Below are 23666 nucleotides of genomic sequence, written 5' to 3'. Positions count from 1 at the left end.
AGGGAAGCCCATCAGACTAACAGCAGACCTCTCAGCAGAAACCCTACAAATGAGGAGAGAGCGGACGCCAATATTCAACATTCTTAAAGAAAAGAATTTTCAACCCAGAATTTCATATCCATCCAAACTAAGCTTCATGAGTGATAGAGAAATGAAATCCTTTCAGACAAGCAAATGCTGAGGGAATTTGTCGCCACCAGGCCTGTGTTGCAAGAGGTTCTGAAGTAAATACTAAGTAAGAAAAGAAAAAACTGGTACTAGCCACTGCAAAACATAGGAGAATACAAAGGCGAATGACTCTGAAGAAACAGTATCAACTAGTTGCAATATAACCAGCTAGCATTATGATGACAGGATTAACTTCACATATAACAATATTAACCTTAAATGCAAATAGACTAAATTCCCCATTTAAAAGACACAGACTGAAAAATTGGATAGAGTCAAGACCCATCAATGTGCTGTATTCAAGAGACCCATCTCACATGCAACAACACACCTAGGCTCAAAATAAAGAACGGAGGAAATTTTACCAAGCAAATGGAAAGCAGAAAAAAGCAAAGGTTGCAATCCCAGCCTCTGAAAAAAATAGACTTTAAACTTACAAAGATCAAAGAAGACAAAGAAGGGCATTACCTAATGGTAAAGGAATCATTTCAACAAGAAGAGCTAACTATCCAAAATATGTATGCACTCAATATATGAGTACCCAAATTTATAAAACAAGTTCTTAGAGAATTGCAAAGAGACTTAGACTCCCACACAATAATAGTGGGAGACTTTAACACCCCACTGTCAATATTAGACAGAGCAATGTACAGAAAATTAACAAGATATCCAGGATTTGAGCTCACCTCTGAATCAAGTAGAACTGATAGGTATCTATAGAACTCTCCACCCCAAAACAACAGAATATACATTCTTCTCAGTGCTACATGGCACTTACTCTAAAACCAACCACATAATTAAAAGCAAAACACTCCTCAGCAAAGGCAAAAGAACTTAAATCATAACAGTCTCTCAGATCACAGTGCAGTCAAATTAAAACTCAAAATTACGAAATTCACTCAAAACCACACAACTACATGGAAATTGAACAATCTTCTCCTAAAAGACTCCTAGGTAAATAATAAAATTAAGGCAGAAATCAAGAAATTCTTTGAAACCAATGAGAACAAAGAGACAATTTACCAGAATCTCTGGGATGCAGCTAAAGCAGTGTTAAAAGGGAAATTTATAGCACTAAATACTCACATCAAAAAGCTGAAAAGCCCTCAAATCAATACCCTAACATCATAACTAAAAGAGCTAGAGAACCAAGAACAAATAAAACCCAAAGCTAACAGAAGACAGGAAATAACCAAGATCAGAGTGGAATGGAAGGCGATAGAGACAGGAAAAATCCTTCAAAAAAATAAATGAATCCAGGAGCTGGTTGTTCGAAAAAAATAATAATAAACAATTTTTAGACTCACTAGACTAATAAAGAGGAAACGGGAGAAGAATCAAATAGAAAATGACAAAGGGGATATCACCAATGACCCCCAAAGAAATACAACCATCAGAGAAAACTATAAACACCTCTATGCAAATAAGCTAGAAAATCTAAAAGAAATGGATAAATTCCTAGACACATACACCCTACCAAGACTAAACCAGAAAGAAGTCAAATCCCTGAATAGACCAATAACAAATTCTAAAATTGAAGTAGTAATAAATAGCCTACCAACCAAAAAAAAAAAAAAAAGGCTCAGGACCAGATAGATTCACAGCCAAATTCTACCAGAAGTACAAAGAAGTGCTGATACCACTCTTTCAGAAATGATTCCAAACAAATGAAAAGAAAGCACTCCTCCCTAACTCATTTGATGAGGCCAGCACCATCCTGATATCAAAATCTGGCAGAGATACAAAAAAGAAAACTTCAGGTGAATATCCTTGATGAACATTAATGTGAAAATCCTCAATAAAATACTGGCAAACTGAATCCAGTAGCACATCCAAAAGCTTATCCACCACAATCAAGTCAGCTTCATCCCTGGGATGCAAGGCTGGTTCAATATACCCAAATCAATAAATGTAATTCATCACATAAACAAAACCAATGACATAAAAAAAAACACAGAATTATCTCAATATATGCAGAAAAGGACTTTGATAAAATTCAACATCCCTTCATGCCAAAAACTCTGAACAAACTAGGTATTGATGGAACATATCTCAAAATAGTAAGAGCTATTTATGACAAACCCACAGCCACTATCATATTGAATGAGCAAAAGCTGGAAGCATTTCTCTTGAATACTGGCACAAGACAAGGATGCCCTCTCTCACCACTCCTATTTAACATAGTATTGGAAGTTCTGGCCAGGGAAACTGGGCAAGAGAGAGAAATGAAGGGTATTCAAATAGGAAGAGAGGAAGTTAAATTGTCTCTGTTTGCAGATGACATGATACTTTATTTAGAAAACCCCATCGTCTCAGCCCAAAAACTCCTTAAGCTGATATGCAATTTCAGCAAAGTCTCAGGATATAAAATCAATGTGCAAAAATCACAAGCATTCCTATACACCAATGGACAAGCAGAGAGCCAAATCATGAATAAACTCCCATTCTCAATTGCTGCAAAGAGAATAAAGTACCTAAAAATACAGCTAACAAGGAACATGAAGGACCTCTTTAAGGAGAACTACAAATCACTGCTCAAGAAAATCAGAGAGGACACAAACAAATAGTAAAACATTTCATCCTCATGAACAGTAAAAATTAATATCATGAAAATGGCCATACTGCCCAAAGTAACTTATAGATTCAATGTTATTCCCATTAAACTACCATTGACATTCTTCATGGAATTAGAAAAAAACTACTTTAAAATTAGATTCAATACTTACAGATGCAATGTTATTCCCATTAAAGTACCATTGACATTCTTCATGGAATTAGAAAAAAACTACCATTTATCAAATAGTGAATTATTTCCCCATTGCTTGTTTTTGTCAGGTTTGTTAAAGATCAGATGGTTGTAAATGTGTGGTCTTATTTCTGAGGTCTCTATTGTGTTCCATTGTTCTACATGTCTGTTTTGGTACCAGTAGCATGCTGTTTTGGTTACTGTAGGCTGATGTCTCCAGCTTTGTTCTTTTTCCTTAGGATTTTCTTGGCTATGCAGGCTCTTTTTTGATTGTGTATGAAAAAAAAAAACTAGCTAGCAATATGCAGAAAACTGAAACTGGACTCCTTCCTTACGCCTTATACAGAAATTAACTCAAAATGGTTTAAAGACTTAAATGTAAAACCCAAAACCATAAAAACCCTAGAAGAAAACCTAGGCAATACTATTCAGGACATGGACAAGTGCAATGATTTTATAATGAAATCACCAAAATCAATTGCAAAAAAACTAAAATTGACAAATGAGACCTAATTAAACCAAAGAACTCCTGCACAGCTGAAGAAATTACCATCAGAGTGAACAGGCAACCTACAGAATCAGAGAAAACCTTTGCAATCTTCCTATTTGACAATGGTCTAATGTCTAGAATTTACAAAAAAGTTAAACAAATTTACAAGAAAAAAACAACCCCATCAAAGAGTGGGCAAAATATATGAACAGACGCTTCTAAAAAGAAGATATTTATGATGCCAACAATCATATAAAAAAATCTCAACATCACTGATCATTAGAGAAATGGACATCAAAACCACAATGAGATACCATGTCATGCTAGTCAGAATGGAAATTACTAAAAAGTCAAGAAATGACAGATGTTGGCAAGGCTGTGGAGAAACAGAAACATTTTTACATTGTTGGTGAAAATGAAAATTAGTTCAACCATTGTGGAAGACAGCATGGTGATTCCTCAAAGATCTAGAACCTGAAATACCATTTGTCCTAGCAATCCCATTACTGGGTATATACCCAAATGAATATAAATTATTCTATTATAAATATACATGCATGCATATGTTTACTGTAGCATTTTCACAATAGCAAAGACATGGAACCAACCCAAATGCCCATCAATGATAGACTGGATAAAGAAAATGTGGTACATATATACCATGAAATATTATGTAACCACAAAAAAGAATAATATCATGTCCTTTGCAGGGACATGGATGAAGTTAGAAGCTGTAATCCTCAGGAAACTAATCCACAGGAACAGAAAACCAAACACTGCACATTCTCACTTATAAGTGGGAGTTGAACAGAGAGCACATGGACACAGGCAGGAGAGCAACACACACTGGGGCCTATTGTGATGGAGGGCAAGGGGATGGGTAGTATCAGGACAAATAGCTAATGCATGAGGCACTTAAAACATAGGTGATGGGTTGACAGGTGCAGCAAACCACTATGGCACATGTATACCTATGTAACAAACCTGTATATTTTTCCCATGTATCCTGGAACTTAAAGTAAATATATATATAATATGTATTTTAAAAAATAAATAAAGTCTGTTTTATCTAATACCCCTGTTCCTTTCAGTGTTCTGCCTGCATAATAGAACTTTCTCTAAACTCTTTAACTTTTATTAGTATTTTAGATTCAGGGTTACATATGAAGGTTTATTACATAGGTAAACTCAAGTCATGGAGTTTGATGTACAGATTATTTCATCACCCAGGTCTTAAACTCAATATCCAGTAGTTATTTTTTTCTACTCCTCTCTCTCCTTCTACTGTCTATCCTCAAGTAGACCCCAGTATCTGTTGTTTCCTTCTTTGTGTTCATAAGTTCTCATTATTTAGCTCCCACTTATAAATGAGAATATGCAGCATTTGGTTTTCTGTTCCTGCATCAGTTTGCTAAAGGTAACAGCCTCCAGCTTCATCCATGTTCCTGCAAAATACATGACCTTATTCTTTTTTATGGCTGCATAGTATTCCATGGTGTATATGTACATTTTCTTCATCCAATCTTTCACTGATGGACATTTAGGTTGATTCTATGTCTTTGCTATTATGAATAGTGCTGCAGTGAACATTCACATGCCTGTGTCTTTATGGTGGAATGATTTATATTCCTCTGGGTATATACCCAGTATTGAGATTGCTGGGTCAAATGGTATTTCTGATGTTAGCTCTTTGAAGAATTACCACACTTCTTTCAACAATGATCAAACTAATTTACACTCCCACTAACAGTGTATAATTCTTCCCTCTGCTCCTCAACCTTGACAATGTCTGTTAATTTTTTACTTTTTCATAATAGCTATTCTGGCTGGTATGAGTTGGTATCTTCTTGTGATTCTGATTTGCATTTTTCTAATGATCAGTTATGCTGAGCTTTTTTTTTTCATATGATTGTTGGCCACATGTATGTCTTCTTTTGAGAAGTGTCTGTCCATGTCCTTTGCCCACTTTTTAATGGGGTCATTTGTTTTTCTCTTGTAAATTTGTTTAAGTTCTTTATAGATGCTAGATATTACACCTTTGACAGATGCATAAGTTTACAAATGTTTTCTCCCATTCTGTAGGTTGTCTGGTTTACTCTATTGATAGTTTCTTTTGCTCTGCAGAAGCTCTTAAGTTTAATTAGATCTCATTGTCATATTTTGCTTCTGTTGCAATTACTTTTGACATTTTCATCATGAAATCTTTGTCTGTTCCTGTGTTCAGGATTGTATTGCCTAATTGTCTTCCAGAGTTTTTATAGTTTGGGGTTTTAAATTTAAGTCTTTAATCCATGTTGAGTTGACTTTTGTATATGGTGTAAGAAAGGGCTCCAGCTTCAATCTTCTGCATACAGCTAGCCAGTTATCCCAGAACCATTTATTGAATAGGGAGTTTTCTTCCCACTGTTTGTTTTTGTCAGCTTTGTCAAAGATCAGATAGTCATAAAAGTGCAACCTTATTTCTGGGCTCTCTATTCTCTTCCATTGGTCCATATGCCTGTTTTTGTACCAGTACCATGATGTTTTGGTTACTGTAGCTATAGTATATTTTAAAGTTGAGTAATGTAATGCCTCCAGCTTTATTTTGCTGAGAATTGCCTTGACTATTTGGGCTCTTATTTCATTCCATATATATTTTTAAATAATTTTTTAAATTCTGCCATTGATAGATTGATAGGAATAGCACTGAATCTGTACATTGCTTTGGGCAGTATGGCCATTTTAATGATACTGACTCTTCCTATCCATGGGCATGGTATGTTTTTCCATTTGTTTGTGTCTTCTCTGAATTCTTTGAGCAGTGTTTTGTAGTTCTCATTGCAGAGATCTTTCACTTCCCTGGTTAGCTGTATCCCTAGGCATTTTATTCTTTTTGTGGCAATTGTGATTGTGATTGTGTTCCTGACTTGGCTCTCAGTGTGGCTGTTTGGTGTATAGAAATGCTACTTGAATTTTGTACAGTGATTTTTGTATCCTGAAACTTTGCTGAAATTGTTTATCAGTTGTAGAAACTTTTAGGTCAAGACTATGGGGATTTCTAGATATAGAATCATGTCATGTGAAAATGGGGATAGTTTAACTTCCTCTCAACCTATTTGGATGCCTCTTTCTCTTGTCTGATGGCTCTGTTTCTCTAACCCTTTACTTTGTGCCTATAGATATCATTATATGTGAGATGGGTCTCTTGAAGATGGCAGTTAGATCATTTATATTCAAGGTTTATATTTACATGTGAAGTTTTGATGCTATCATGAAGTTGTTGGTTGCTTTGCAGTTTCTATTGTGGTTGCTTTATAGGGTCTATGTGCTATGCACTTAGGTGCGTTTTTGTGGTAGGAGGTACTGTTCTTTCATTTCTATGTTTAGAAACTCTTAAAGATCTCTTGAAATTCCCTTGGTCTTTGATTGTCTGAAAAATATTTTATTTCTCCTTCACTTATGAAGCTTAATTTGGCAGGATTTGAAACTCCTGGTTAGAATTTCTTTTCTTTAAAAATGCTTAAAATAGGCTTCCAGTCTCTCTTGGCTTATAAGGTTTCTGCTAAGAAGTCTGCTGTAAGCCTAAAAGGGTTCCTTTGTACATAATGTGACCTTTTTCTCTAGCTGCCTTTAAGACTTTTTCTTAGTTTTAATTTTGGACAGTCTGATGACTACATGCTTTAATGATGTTCATTTTATATAGTATCTTACAGGAGTTCCCTAGATTTCTTGTATCTGGATGTCTCCCTCTAGCAAGACTAGGGAAATTTTCTTGAATTATTTTATTAAATATGTTTACCAGGTTTTTTTATTTCTCTTCATTTCTCTCAGAAATGCCAGCATTTGAAGGTTTGGTCAGTTTACATAATCCCATATTTCTCAAAGACATTTTTTAAAATTGTTTTTTCTTTATTGTTTTTCTGACTGCATTAGTTCAAAAGTTCAGTTTTCAAGCTCTGAAATTATTTTTTCTGCTTATTTCAGTTTATCGATAAAGCTTTCTATTGTATTTTTGACTCCTTTAAGTGAGATTTTCAATTCCAGAAGCTCTGGTTGAGTTATTTTTAAGATGTTTATCTCTTCCTTCATTTCCTGGATTGTTTTAGAAGTTTCTTTGTGCGGATTTTCAACCTTTTCTTTGATCTTGTTGAGCTTCCTTTCAATCCATGCTTGAAGTCTTTACCTGTCATTTCCGAGTTCCCATTTTGGTTAGGAACCATTCCTGGAGGGTAGTGCAATCCTTTGTTAGTGTCGTTATATTCAGATTTTTCATGGTTCCTGAATTCTTTCTCTGGGACCTTCTCATCTGGAGATGCTGGCAGTAATTTTTGTAATTATTTTTTGTGCACAGGATTTCTGCACAAGAAGGGTGAGGAGACCCAATCTGCTAATCATGTGAGTGGGTGCTCCAAGTGCCTGGAGATTGCCTATGTGTAAAGCAGAGAGGGCCCTACTGCACCACAATCTATGTCCATGAAGGCTTAGGCTGCTAGTCCAGGCAAGCAGGTGTTTGAATGCTTTATTTTCTGCCTGTGGGTAGAGTAGAGGGCCCCACTGTGCCCAAATCTCAGGAGAGCAGGCTGGAACTCCCAGCAATGACACACACAGACCCATTCCAGATTTCCAAGTTGGCTCTGACTATAAGTCTCATCATCCAGGAGAAATGCAGCTATAGAAATGCTCCTCCCACCCCAGGCTTGTGATGGAGGACAGCACAATTCCAGCACCTACTGCTAAGGCACCTTCCACAGTTCTGGCTGTGGAGGCCCCTACCATGCTCCAGAGTAGGAATTTCAATCTCTGGCCCAAGACCTAAATGATTCTGCATTCACACTGCTGGTTGCCAAAGAATGGCTTCATATCTTCAAGTCTTCATGAATTAGATTTTAAAGGATCAAGCAAAAATGTAAAAACCAAAAGAATTAAGGTTCCCTCTGCCTTTAACTACTGACTAGTATTAGAGTATGAGAAAGGCAAACCATTCAAATAGAATATTTTATAAGCAAGCCAAATAAACTAATCTATAGGAAAATATCATTGTACACTCAAAAAACATTGATATTATTACTGGGTTATTATGTCCACAAATTACTGATAACACTAATGTATAGAGGGTTGTTGATATAATAATTTTATGCAGGAAATCTCTGAGACTTGAAGATTATTTCAAGAGTTCCCTTAGGGTAAAAAGTTTAAGAAAGGCTGCTTTAAGTTTTTTCTCACCCTTCCTCCGCCCCACCATGCACAACTTCTAAATCAGGGTAGAAATTTCTTTTAAAAAATTAAAAAATAAACCAGCTACTAAAAGTGTTTTAAATGACTTGAGAACTCTTTTCTTGCTGCTGTGCTGAACTAACCAACATTGTTTCTTCTTAACTAAACTGAAGCTTAGTCTGAGACACTAACTACTAACTCAAATACAAAGAAGATAGGAAATATGAATGGTTAATGGTTAAAATGCATAGTTCCCCAGTGAAAGGGACCAAAATACCCTCAGGAGAAGGATCTCTGAATAAAATTGAAGTCTAAACTTGGAAAAATAAATTTGGAGGAAAGCCATGGCAGATTCAGAGCCAGGCAAATTAAACTTAGTGAATTTCAAATTAATTTCACAGATGGCATCCAATTCTGGTGTTGCTGGCAGGGTTCCAGGTTATATTGGAAACATAAAGAAAAAGAAAAATCTTACTTCAATTTTTTCTGGATTTGTGAGATGCCTGATCTTTACAATTGTGTGTTTATAAGTATGTTTATGTGTGTTTGTACATATGAGTATATGTGTTTTGTGTGTATATAGTCAATATCACATAAAGATTAACAAAACGAAAAAGTATCTCAGCCTATAAATCTTATAAGAAATAAATTCTCAGACACTTGTCAAGGGAAATATCAACTAAATATTTATTGGGTCTAGTTTTAAGAACTGCCAGAAACATCTTTTTATAACATTGAAAATAAAAATAATCTTTACTTATGAGACAGGATTATATATTACTGATGTGTATATTATAGCCAAATATACACTTGATTCTTGATTCTGTAGTTCTTCTTGTGTATAAATAGAAAAAAGGCACAGATGCCTAAAAAACATATATATAATATTAAACATTTAATATCCAATTTATATATATGTATATGTTCATTTTATTATTCCAGAGAATTACAGAATATTATTTTACTGATAGTTATAGACATTGACCAGTATTCACCTTTTGAATTATTCTTGTCTGCTGAGACACTCTGCTCTTTTTAGCTATTAGCAAACAGATTCATGGCAGTTTTGGGACTTCTTAGTCCCCCCAACATTCTAAGTTTAGAGAGTTCCATCCCATATCATTACAAACATATAAAAATACACCCACATCAGATGGTAAATATAACTTCTCTACAATTTTTTCAAAATGTTTTTTAAAATGTTTATACATTTGAGTTTTTTAAAGTTAAGTGATTTATTTTGCTCTGTGGATTACATTTATATTTAAGTTTATATTTAAGTAGAGTTGGATTGAATTACACTTAATGTATTATATTCTTTAGACATTTAATTATACTTTTGTTCATCTTTATTTTTCCAGGTTGTTGTTGTTTTTCTTGTTTTGAAGCCAATAATTTTTCTTTCAGATTTAAACAAAGCCATTGACAAGCTCATACACTAGTCTAGACACTAAGCCTACAGTACCAAATGGATAAAACTGTGTTTTAGTTACCACTAATGATGCTGTACTTGCTATAAAACCAAGTTTTTTACTGTGACCTATAATGTCCTAGATGAATTTTTCTACGCCTTTTTCTATGTCCAGAACACATGCACTGGTCTTGCTTTCATTCTACTCAGACGAGCAGTCTTTTTGTTCTAAGCATCTATCATTGCTTGAGAAGAGAAAGTAGCAGTAGTAGTTTGAGAGAATATCAGGGAAGAGGGAATAACTTTTAGGGTTTTCATTTTGATTTGTATAAGATAGAAAAGACCTGGGCATGCCTGTAGGCAGACAAGAAGTAGTTGAGATAAAAGCATCCAGCAAAAGAACAAATGGCCTTCATCTTTTTTATAATTGAACTACTATCCTAGCTTAGTACCTGGATAGCACATAGTGGTGACAGAGAAATTCTAGGCAGACAGCAATGTGTCCCTGGCAAAACCTCCAGCTTCCAGCTGAAAAGCCCGAAAACTGCAGTCCAAAGTGAGACTTCCGTCCCTGTGTGCCTGCTCTCTCCCAACTGGTTCTTTCTGAATAACGTCTTTTTACCAATTCAATGTTGCCTCTTCCAAAACTACTTATGGCCCAACTTGCCCCTATCCTGTGCCTATAAAGACCCTGGATTCAGCTGGCAGAGGAAAGAAGGCTGGACAGCAGGGAAAGGTTGACTCTAACTTTGACTTCACAGATGGTGGCTGAATGAGGCAACTTGACTTCAAAAGAGAGAAGCAGAGAGGCAGTTTGACTTCAGGGGAGTACAACCTGCTTTTCCCATCCCCTTTCCCATGTCCCCTCTCTGCTGACAGCCATTTTTATCACTCAATAAAATTCTCCACATTTACCATCCTTCAATTTGTCTGCATGACCTCATTCCTCTGGGAAAGCAGATAAGAATTTGGGATGTACCAAATGCAGGTACCCAAAAAGGCTGTCAAACTGGCCCTTTGCCCTCTCTAGCAAAGGTCCTCACCCCACGCAATGAGGCAAAGGTCCCACTGAGCTGACATCAAACTGCTGTCCAAGAACGGCAGAGCTAAGAGAGCACTGTAACACACTCTTTGAGGCTTTGGGGTCACAGGCTCCCCAACTTGGATGTTGCAATGGGGTCTGCACAAAGTTTGCCTCTGCCACCACTGAAGTGGCTAGCCAGTTACTGCACTCTCCTGGTTATATGCTCCCTCCCAGGAGAGGTGGAGCCTAGAGGGCCTGAGTGAACTCCTACTGGGCTCCTGGCCGGTTCCTGCATTCACTGGCTCCAGTTCCCACACTCGTTCACTTGCACACTCCCTACCACAAGGTGTTAAGTAGAATGCACTAAGTAAATGGGGCACCCCTGTCACAAATCCTATGAAGGGGTCAAGAAAATATCCTGCATCAGTAGGCCTAAAACCAATCTTTTTGAAGGATAGTGTCAAGGAATAGATGCCTTATTATAAAAGAGTATGTTTTTCTATTGCTGAGAAAGAATCTTCTTCAAAACCTCTCTCATGCAGTTGTAGACAGGATTCAGTTTCTCATAGGATGTTGGACTAGAAGGTTTTACTTCCTCACTGCCTGTTTGCCAGGGGCCTCGCTCAGTTCCTTGCAACATGGACCTCTTCATAGGGTGACTCACAACATGGCAGCTATCTTCCTTCAAAGCAGGTGAGAGAGGAAAAGAGGCTGAGTACCCAATACAAAAGCCAAAGTCTTCTTTTATAACCAAACCTTGTAAGTGGTAGCCCATTATTTCTGTTGTATTCTATTCACTGGAGTTTCTCATCTGTTATGCTGGGGAGTTTAAATTCCATCTTATGCTTGGAGAGAAGTTAATGAAAGGATGAAACTCATATCTCAGTAAAATAATCCTGATAACAGAGTGCAGAATAACTGAAAACAAAACAAAAGAAGTAGGCCACTCAGGGGCATGCTGTGACAGCATAGAGAAAGATATACTACACTAAACTGGTAGTCATGGGTATGGAGAAGTGGAGATACACAGGACAGATATGGTCAGGGGTTGAAAGAGAGGAAGACATAACAAATGAGTTCAAGGCTCCTGGCTTGCATGACTAAGCAGATGTTAATGACATGAATCATAGATGGATGAATGAAAGAGAATGAATTTCTTTCTGGATATGTTGAGTTTTGAGAACCCTACAAGACATCATACATACAGTATGGATAGGCTTTACTTCATAGACAGGAAGAGGGGGAGGAAATATAGAACAACCTTCACTTGGATGGAGACAAGCAGGAATGAATTTAGTTTTACAAATATTTGTTGAATGTTTGCTACATTCTTAGCACTTTCTTAAATATGCTATCATAATTCATTTTACCAAAGTACTAACATATAGATTACATTTCAAAGAAAACAGAGAACTTTTAAATTGTCATTAAATTCAGATGTACTCTTTTAAACAAACTATTATAAGAATAAATTCTAGACTTACAAAATAAACACAAAAATCAAAATGAATATGAAGAAGAAAGGATATGACTAAAACACACACCAAGCAACTATATTCAACCATATTTGAATCATGTATACTGTTTCATTTCCCAGAGTTTGCCTTTTATTGCTATTTATTTTCTCTTGATTCAATTAGAAATGTAGCCTGGAATTTGGAAGCAATTCTACATGTTATGTAACTGAGTTTCATACAAACCATTAATAAAATGTAGGAAAGGACAATACTCAATGAATCCCTTAGGTATTAACTTGATTACTAGAATTAAGTCAGCTAGTGCCATTCCGTACTGTTTAGCACATAATGCTCATGTAGCTTAGGACAGTTTGCAATTCAGAGCTTAATTAAAGTTTGTAGTTACTTGTTAAAATTGTAACTGCACCGTGCCCTGACTGGGGGTCTTTTAAAAATTAAATTGTTATTTACCCAAGTGGTGCTGAGTTTTTAGTGGGTATTTGTCTGTGCATGCACACAATTACACACATTTTAACCACACAATATTTAAGACATTTTTCCTCATTAATGTGTTCACGAAAGAAAAGATATGTGCTGCAGCTGCTTAGTTTTGCTGGCAGGTCTGTGTGTTCTGGCCCCAGATGCTCTCCTGTTTGCCTTCTTGCACACTCTTTAAAAGCAGGACCACAAGGCCTTTCCTTCTCTTCTCGAGGTCCAAAGCATTACACATTTTACAGAAAATGATGCATACGCCATTGATTTCAATGCTATCTGTCCACGTTAACCTCACAGCTTGAACCAAAGATGTGGAATTCCTAAAAAACTCCTTCTTGATACATTAATACTCTCGCCTGATTTCTGTGTCCAAGCAGTCATCAACACAAACCTATGACAGTTCTAATGATGACAGTAACTGGGGAAATGGGCAAGTGAAAAGTCTTTTTTTAATTGTCCTCAACATGTACAGAACTCCTCTTTCTAGAGAATGAAAGAAAGGGTTATGTTTTCAACAATATGGAAATTAATACCTCCAAAACCAAAAAACTTCTTCAATTTTGTGGAGTAGGATAAACATTGGATGTGGTAGAAGTGGAATTAAAGCAGTTCCCTCAGTTTTACATTCTGTCCAAAATAGATATAAAAAAAGTATACCTTTCCTTATACTCAGACCTGAAAAAATTACTATAATTGACTTAAAATACATTTATTCAACTTGCTTTGCCTTTAATTCCAATTTAGTTGGCTTTTTATAGAAATGTGCTTGCAAGTGAATTTTGATTTCTTAAGCTTTTCTGTTAATTCTTGAAATGCCCCAGTGTATATTTTTATTTTTTACGTGCAACCTGATAGAAACTGTATAGAACTCAGAGACTTAGGAAAAATTGTAAGAACATTAATGAACAAATTTCTCAACATTGGAAAGAATTGTGTCTAATATGCTGTTGATTTAAATAAATGGTGACTGAATAAATAAATGAATGACTGGGCTACATAAATGAAACATGGCCCTGTATTCAAAACAAGAGAATCAGGTAAGGGAGAAAAGGTAGGCACTGGAATTACACTGGTCTACTCACTCTGGCATGGCCCTGGGCAGATGGGAGGGCAAGCTGAAATTAAGTGATTTCAGTGTTGAGATATGCCAGTGTAGAGAATCCAACCTGACACTCCAAGTAAGATCAAGGCCCCTTGGAATAAACTCCAAGATATGATAAGCAAAAGTAAGACAAGACTACAGTGTCAAAGGACAAGAAGGAAAGATTCAGAATCTCACAAGCAGTACGTGTGAATGGGAAGCAAACACAAGGTTCGTAGGTTTCACTTTGAGTGAGCTGGAGCATGCAAACTCAGAAAAACCAACACAATAAATGTTTTGTTGTTGTTGTTTTGAGACAGCATCTCACACTGTTGCTCAGGCTGGAGTCTAATAGCTGATATCAACTCACTGCAACCTGCACCTCCCAAGTTCAAGCAATTCTGGTACCTCAGCCTTCCAAGTAGCTGGGATGACTTGTAGTCGGGACTACAAGTCGTGTGTCACCATACCTAATTTTTGTTGTAGTAGACAGGTTTTCACCATGTTGCCTAGGCTGGTCTTGAACTCCTGGCCTCAAGAGATCCATCTGCCTCAGCCTCCCAAAGTGCTGGGATTACAGGCCACAATCAATGTTTCCAATGTGAGACCAAAAAAAGGGACAAGAACAGTATGTTGCTATTCATGTCATCATGAATACCTTCAAGAGATATGAAAGGAAACTATATACAATGTTAATTCCCCAATCATGTTGCTTTTGACTTCTGTCAGGTTCTCATTTTTACTATAGCATTAACTTCAATACCAGGATGAATTTGAAGAATTCACTCAATTAGAACAGTGATTCTCAACTTGTAGAGGATCACACAAGAAAATCCAAAACTTACTTGGTGTACCTCCAAGCTGGTGGCCCCCAAAACAATTCCCTTTCTGAGGACTATAGAACTTTTTAGCTAGAAGCAGATCCCCAACTGCCAGAAAGTCCTTATTGTCGACTTGTTCCTTCTTACCTTTCCAGCTTTCTCCCTAAGGGGTCTCATAAGAGCAAGACAGTTTCTAGTCTTTCCCTAAGTCCCTGAGCCATGAAAGAATCCCAGAGTCAGATGAGAAATGTTTACTATCTGTAGGTTCCTGAAAAAAGTTACCAAATTTCTCTAAACCTCAGCTTACTCGTCTGTATGGAAGAAGAATAAAGCTGGGGATGGTGACTCACACCTGTAATCCCTGCACTTTGGGACACTGAGGTGCCAGAGTCCCTTCAGCCCAGGAGTTTGAGACCCGCCTGGGCAATATCTGGGCAACATAGAGAGATCTCATCTCTACCAAAAATAAAAAAAAAAAAATTAGCCTGTGATCCTAGACACTCTGGAGGCTGAGGCAGGAGGATTACTTAACCTCAGAAGGTCAAGGTGCAGCAAGCCCTTATCGCACCACTGCACTCTGCCAAAGTGAGACCTTAGGAGGAGGGGGAGGAGAAGGAGGAGGAGAAAGAGGAGGGGAAGGGGAAGGGGAAGAAGAAGGGGAAGGGAAGGAGAAGGAAAAGGAGAAGGAGAAGGAAAAGAAGGAGAAGGAAAGGAGGAGGAAGAGGACTACCTAAATAAGGTTATTGATAGAATAAAAATGAGTGCAAACAGTTTTGAAGTGTTTTTGCACAATGACTGCCATCTGGTAAATACTTCATAAATTGTCATTACTGTTATTACCTTTTAAAAAATCATTTCACTATAGTAAACAGCTGCTAAAAACTCAAGACAAGAGAGTAGATAAGAGATGCATTCCTACCAGTGAGATGGTAAAACTTAAATCTCAGTCAGAAAACAGATTGACTCAAAAGACAACAAAGATTCTATGTAGAAACTTAAGGAAGCAGCAGAGCATCCAAACTGAGAAAAGTTGGTCCAGGAATAATATTAATAGTATGTGTTTCAAGGATAAACTAGAGAAAGTGAGGCAATGTTAGCCAGTGAATTTTTTACTTATAGAATTCTCAGTCAACTAGCCTCATCTCTCATTTAGTTGGTTCATGTGTGTCAGGCACAAAAAAAAAAACTATAAAATTTTTGATTCTAAAATATTTGAACTTTTGGCTCATTGGGTTGGAAGAGATCTTCTCTTAAAGCATGACTCTCAAATATCAGCTTTTTTCCCACCAATGATCTCAAGGTTTAAGAAAAATGGAAAAAACATTTTCACCTCAAAGGATCAGTGACTCTTAAATTAGCTTACTGGAGTTTTATTACTTAAATTAGCTTACCTCAGTTGTTGAGTTTTAACTTTTGGAATGGGTTCCATGCAGTTTATTCCATGCAATTCCAATTTATTTTCATGAACTGCTTTCTAACATCAGTATCTTTGGTGTTTGGGTATCTCATTTATCATTGAAGAAGTTCTGTATGAGTGTTATAGTTTTCAGAAAACTGACTTATCCCTAAAAATGTGAAAAAGTTCATTTTAATTACATTTGATTTACATATTTTTCTACCATAATAGAAGACATTAAAAATAATTTAACCTTTTGGATAATCCAAGCAAGATTTGAGATTTCATTACTAGAAGTAATAAGATATATAGCTCTGACTCAGAAAACCTGGAATTAAGATCTGGTTCTGCCATCTATGTCCATGTAACTTTGGACAAGTAACTTAACTACTTTGCCATACCAATGCTTTCATCTGCAAAAATGGCAGTAACAATACATAACTCATGTTGTCATGGTTGGGTGAAATAGTATGAAAGATATAAAAGACTACCATTATGATTTCCTATTACTATAGGCTTACTGAGTAATATGCTTTCTGTTGATTTTTTTTTCTCAGAAAGATATTCCATTTAAAATATTATATTTACCAATTGAGATGTGATATGGTTTGACTGTGTCCCCACCCAAATCTCATCTTGAATTGTAGATCCCAAAGTTCTCACATGTTGTAGGTGGGACCCAGTGGGAGATAACTGAACCATGGGGGTGGGTCTTTCCCCTGCTGTTCTCATGGTAGTGAATAAATTTCATGAGATCTGATGGTTTTATAAAGGGGAGTTCCCCTACACAAGCTCTCTTGCCTGCCACCACATAGATGTGACTTTGCTTCTCATTCACTTTCCACCATGATTGTGAGGCCTCCCCAGCCAGGTGGACCTGTGAATCCATTAAACCTTCTCCTTTATAAATTATCCAGTCTTGGGGATGTCTTTATTAGCAATATGAGAACAGACTAATACAAGATGGTAACTTCTTTAATTACCATGCAATACAATGCGGTGCGTTAAGAACAGAATTAGGAAATGGAAGAACATGTTGTGGTATCAGTTCTCTGAACAACTAGTTGTTAAGTTGGACTAGGTTTTCTCAACCTGGAAAAAGAAAGAGCTGAGCAAGCTAATCACTCCCAGGTTTGAATTTTCCCAGTAAAATCAACAATATTTATTATGCCTTTATGTTCTATGTCAAAATGTCAAAAGCAGTTTTACTTTTTTTAGACATGGTCTCACTTTCTCACCCAGGCTGGGGCAGAGTGGTATGAACCCTCAAACTCCCAGGCTCAAGCAACCCTGCTGTCCCAGCCTCCCAGGTAGCTGGGACTACAGGTACAAGCCACCATACCCAGATAATTTTTCTATTTTTTTGTAGGCATGGAGTTTTGCCATGTTGCCCAGGCTGGTCTTAAACACCTGAGCTTAGAGTTCAAGTGATTCATCCACCCTGGCTTCCCAAAGTGCTGGGATTACAGCATGAGCCACCGCACCTGGCCTCAGTCTTACAATTTTTAATCTTCCTTTTGCCAACTAAAAGTTTTGGCAAGCGGCAGGAAAATTCCACAAGCACCTCTCTCTCTGCCAGTGTATTCAGTTGTCCCTCCTAGTACTCTGAATTGCTGTCGGTCCCCTTACCTCCTGTCCCTGCTCACTGTTTTTATCTAATAATTCTCTACCCTCTCTTCCGCATCATTTCCACATTTCCACTGGATAAATCTTCAGAGCATACAAACACGTTGTAATTTCTTCCATCTTATTAAAATAAAAAACTCTCTTGACCCTCCATCGCCTCCAGCTACTCCCTATTTCTCTCTCTTTTAGACAAAAAAAAAATTTTAAGTTTTTAATATAGAGAGAATATAGAGCATTCTCTATATTCATTCTCTGCAGTTCCTCTTTTCCAATTTTCTCCAAAATTTCTTTCAGCTAGTGTTTTGGCCACTCCATCCTCATAAAAGTTCTTAATCATGACCATAACCTTCAATGACTTCCACCTTATTGTTCTTCACCTTATTTGACCTTGTTAGCAGCATTTAACACATTCATTGCTGGCTTCTTTGAAATATTTCTTTAATTTGGGTTCTAGGACACTGTGCTCTTCCCCTTCACCTCTTGGACCTCACTGACCATACCTTCTCAGTCTGTTGTTCTTGTTATTCCTCAGCTCATAAATCTCATGATTTTACAGCACTCTGGGGATTCATGGTAATCTTAACCATACACACAGTATTAAATATCATCCCTTCTTTTTTTTTTTGTGAGATGCAGTCTTACTCTTGTTGCCCAGACTGGAGTGCAATGGTGTGATCTTGGCCCACCACAACCTCCACCTCCTGGGTTCAAGCGATTCTCCTGCCTCAGCCTCCTGAGTAGTTAGGATTACAGGCATGCACCTCCATGCCCCACCAATTTTTGTATTTTTAGTAGAGACAGGATTTCTCCATGTTGGTCAGGTTGTTCTCGAACTCCTGACCTCAGGTCATCTGCCTGCCTCAGTCTCCCAAAATGCTGGGACTACAGGTGTGAGCCACTGCACCCAGCCATATCATCTATATTCTGAAAACTCCCACAGTTACATCTCTAGCCTGGACCTCACACCATAAACTCTGGATTCTTGTATCCAGTTGCCAACTTGAGCCCTTTCTTGGGTGACTGATGGATGTGTCACACCTCACATGTAAAAACTATGTTCTTATTCTTTTATCCCTGGCATATTTCTTCCACAGCCTTCCCTCTCAGTCAATGACAACTACATTTTTCCTGTTGCTCAGACCACAACTTTGGGTTCATTCCTGACTTCTCTTTTTCTCTTATATTCCACTCAGCAAATCCTTTTTGGCTCTCCCTTCAAAATATATCCAGGGTGTTACCACTTCTCACCTCTTCCTTTGTCACTCCCGTGGTCCAACCGTTCAAGATCTCTCCTTTGAAGGACATCCATAGCCTCAACTGCCTTTTCCCTCTGATCTTAGTCTCGTAGAGTCTATTCTATTCAGAGCAATCCTGCTGAAATAGATCATTTATCTTTTCTGTGAAAACCAACTCTCCACCCTGATGTCTTACTCAAAATACACTCTCTCCCTGATGTAGTAACCTCACACTGCCTGCCCCTCCCACCCCCTTCCTTGTGGTGTGCTAGCCCTACCGGCCTGTTTGCTGAGTCTTGAACATGGCAGGCTCAAGCCTCCCTATTCAGATTCTCTATACTTGCTGTTCCTTCAAGAAATTGATCACATAAGACAGATAATAAGCTGCTAATGACTTTCAAGTTGTCTGAAATGTTTTTCACTCAAATACTCCAGGGCATAATATCTCATCTTTTTTTAAGTCTTTGCTTAAAGATTGTGTACCATGTGAGGTCTTCTCTGATACCTTATTTAAAACAGCTTTCTCTGATTTATTTTTCTCCATTGTCCTTCTCACCACTGACATAGGATATATTTTGCTTTCTTGTTAAATTATTGTATTTATTTAATGTTTATTGTCTTTCTCTCCCACCATATGGGGGGCAATTTTTCTTTATTTTCTTCACTTATTTAGCTCCTAGGCCTGGAACAGTGCCTGGCACATATTAGGTGTTAAATAAATGTTTGCTAAAAGAACACTGAGTGAGAAAGAAAAATAAAAGAAGGAAAAACAAACTAGCTATTTCAGGAATAATTGAGTTCACAGACACAAACAACTCATATTCTGTTCAAAACAATATTAATAATATTCTTAATATTTTCTATGCCAGATAAAGAATTCATGGACCAAAAAATCCATATTTTTAACTCTGAAAATATAGTTTTCTTAAGATGTATAAAATGTCTCTGAATTTAGTATATTTGTTCATTAGTCTTCATCTCTTTTGTGAAACAGCAAGAAAAAAAATCTAAGTGAAAGCAAACCATTGATCATAGGAGACAGAGAACAAGCTGTTAATGAGTTTCAAGTTGTTACAATGTATGTGTTAAGGCACAATTGAAGGTGCTAATAGATCTCTTAAGTTCTATGTGATTTTTGAAGAGGCACAGCTATTTCAATGATTCACTTGCTCTCACTAAACACTTTCCCAAGGACTCAATTCATTTCAAAGAGCTTTTATTGAAGGCTTATGTAGCCAGTACCTGGAGTGTACTTTTAGATGAAAGAGGAGAACTACCTAGGGAAACCAGACTGGGCTTCTTTTTGTAATGCAAATAAAATTCTTCAGTCCCCAGTTTTTGTGCATTGTAGAAATACATTACATAGATAGTCACCCCTTACGGAGGGATCAACAGCCCCTTATGTTAACAAAAGTAAATGATTTTACTCAGAATAATATGGAGAGACACCAGGGTAGAACTGGAGCCTGAGAGGTCGAGTAATCAAGGGAAAAGGAATAGGGCTCTGGTCACACACACACACACACACACACACACAGAATTTGTGTCCCAAACTTCACTACTTTTAAACTATGTGACATTGAACAATGTGTTTAACCTTTCCAAGCCCCATTCCCTAACATAAGAAAAGAGTTGAGAAAAATCTTTAGTCCTTGTAGAAATATAATGTATGAAAAGCACCAACTACAATGCCTGCACAGAGGAGATGTTCAATAATGATAGATATCATAAACAAGCAGGAAAAACAAGCAGGAAGATTAACCTTTATTGGCAACTCACCTAAGATACTTAGGAAAAGTCTGACACTTTCTTCTCCAATCACATTCCCAAATTCCTCACTTTTGTTTGCTTCCTCTATGTCCTTGCATTTGTCTTGGCACCATATATTCATAGAGAAGCAGAAAGAAAAATGATGACCTGCTCTCTCAACCCTGGCTCTGGCCCTAAGAGACTACAGGGAAGGATAAAACAGAAAACAGCGTGAAATTTTAGTCCATGTATGACGGTGTAACTCACAGAACCATCTTTCCATCCATACAACTACAGATCCTGGGGGGAAAAAAATCAAACCTAAAATTTTTGACAAGTAAACAAAAGCAGGCAGATTACGGGGGTAATTGGAACCTTGGAGCAGCAACAATAAAGGCGGGGGGTGAATTTTGTGTTTCTCTATGGTTTTGACTCAAAGTTGGGCTACGGTTGCAGAATCTCACTGCAGTACAGGTAGCTAAAACTATGTGGGAAGCCCCTCTGTCTTCCTGGCTGCAGGAACCAAGGAAAGAGGCTAGGACAATAGCTACCATGGGAAAATGAGGAGGGAAACCCAGAAGGTAGAGTAGCAGATGAATCGAGCATCTAGTTCTAGGTACAAAAAGCAAAAATAGTTCAGGTTGACCCCTTAACCATGCACATGGAAGACAGATAACAAGTTAGTGGGTATTTTAAAAAGGAAAACATTAGCAAAATTTCTCAGAGGAATATAAAATAACCCAAAGTCAATATAACAAAATGTTGAAAATATCCAGATGGAATCCAAAATAACTCAAAATACAAAGAATGAGAAAAATACAGCACATTCTCAATGACTTTAAGCTCCACATCAAGAAGTTATATTTAAAATTTAAAACTCATTTCAGACAAAGGACTTGAAACCAGAATATTTAAAGAATTCTTACAATTTGCCAATTTAAAACTGGGCAAAAGATTTGACAGACATTTCACAAAATAAAAGATATACACATGAATAATAAGTGCATTAAAGTGTTTATCACCATTTGTCACCAAGAAGAAAAATGAAAACAATTAGATACCATTAAACATAATTTATTTATTTGTTTAATTTTTTAACATTTTTTGAGACTGCAATTTCAAACTCCTGGGCTCAAGTGATCCTTCTGCCTCAACCTCCCAAGTAGCTAGGACCACAGGTACAAAACCACTACACCCAGTTAATTTTAACTCTTTGTAGAGAAAGAGGGATCTCACAATATTGCGCAGGTTAGTCCTGGCCTCAAGTGATCTACCTCGGCCTCCCAAATTGCTGGAATTACAGACACGAGCCACTACATCCAGGCTAAACATCTTTTAGAATAGCTAAAAATGTTTTTTAAAAGTGGGAAATATCAGGTGTTAAGGGTGTTGTGTCCTTATAAATTGCTTGCGGGAATGTAAAAGCATACAACCACTTTAGAAAATACTTTAGCAGACTTTTGGAAAGTTAAACGTATGCCATCCATAACCCAGTCATCTCACCTCTAGAATCTACCTACTAGAAATGAAAATATATGTCCACATAAAGACTTGCACACAAAAATTCATAGCAGCTTCATTTGCAATGATCTCAAACTGGAAATAACTCAAATGTTCATAGGCAGTGAATAAAGAAAATATGGTATAACCATATAATGGAATAGTATTCAGCCACCAAAAGGTACTTCCCTACTAATATATGCATCAATGTGGAGTTACTCTGGAAATTATTATATCTAATAAAAGAATCCATTATGTTTTTTTAATCGCATTTTAGGTTTTGGGGTACATGTGAAGAACATGCAAGATAGTTGCATAGGTACACACTTAGCAGTGTGATTTGCTGCCTTCCTCCCCTTCACCTATATCTGGCATTTCTCCCCATGCTATCTCTCCCCAACTCCCCACCCCCCATTATGTTTTTAAAATGAGTGCTTACTGTATATTTCCATTTTTGTAGAACTTTAGAAAATCTAAGTTTACCTATAATCGACCAGCAGTTGCCTGAGGTGGAAACGCAATGAAAGATGAAGTGCAAATGGCACATAGAAACTTTTGCAGATGATAGAAATATTTGGTACCTTAGTTGTGGTAATAGATTTTTAGCGTAAATATATGTCAAAATTTATCAAATTGTTCACTTTAAATATATGCAGTTTTATTATATATTAATTTTACCTTAGCAAGAAATACAACATTAAAATAATAAATGCTACTTGATTTTTAAAAAGCAGATATGGTACCTACTTTCAAAGATTATTATAATCTGGATGTGGAGTGAGATTAAACAATAATTTTAAAAAATTAAAGGGTCTGATTTGGTGGCTATGCCAATAATCCCAGCACTTTGGGAGGCCAAAGTGGTAGAACTGCTTGAGGCCATGAAATTCAGGGCCTGTCTGCACAACATAGTGAGACCCCTCTGCCTCTACAAAAATGAAAAATAATAATGTTAGGCATTTTGGAGAAGGAAGGGGTACATGGAAAGAGTCACTATACCTGCTTTCATTCATGTAAAAATTAACTTTGAATACACAACACAATTAGAAATAATAGTAGAGGCTGGGCACGGTGGGTCACATCTACAATCCCAGCACTTTTGGAGGCCAAGGCTGGTGGATCACGAGGTCAAGAGATCGAGACCATCTTGGCCAACATGATAAAACCCCATCTCCACTAAAAATATAAAAATTAGCTGGGCATAGTCCCAGCTACCTGGGAGGCTGAGGCAGGAGAATTGCTTGAACCCAGGAAGCCAAAGTTGCAGAGAACTG

General features: G+C 37.0%; 1 long non-coding RNA gene across 15 annotated transcripts in view; it reads right to left on the bottom strand.

Moving 5' to 3' along the window:
* The window catches only part of LOC103788644 (uncharacterized), a 469911-nt gene that overhangs the window by 437483 nt on the left and 8762 nt on the right, over window positions 1-23666 (bottom strand). For 13 of the 15 annotated variants that reach the window (XR_013528146.1, XR_013528147.1, XR_013528145.1 and 10 more), the window contains exon 2: window positions 16278-16451. This is a non-coding gene — a long non-coding RNA (uncharacterized LOC103788644). Of the gene's footprint in view, window positions 1-16277; window positions 16452-19156; window positions 19878-20922; window positions 21095-23666 lie in introns of those variants that run through there. The other 2 variants (XR_008477266.2, XR_013528150.1) reach the window with 2 other exon arrangements.

The sequence above is a fragment of the Callithrix jacchus genome, chromosome 16, assembly GCF_049354715.1.
Source record: "Callithrix jacchus isolate 240 chromosome 16, calJac240_pri, whole genome shotgun sequence".
Lineage (NCBI taxonomy): Eukaryota > Metazoa > Chordata > Mammalia > Primates > Cebidae > Callithrix > Callithrix jacchus.
The sequence above is the reverse complement of the archived record's forward strand: the minus strand, read 5'-3'. Positions and strand labels throughout refer to the sequence as shown.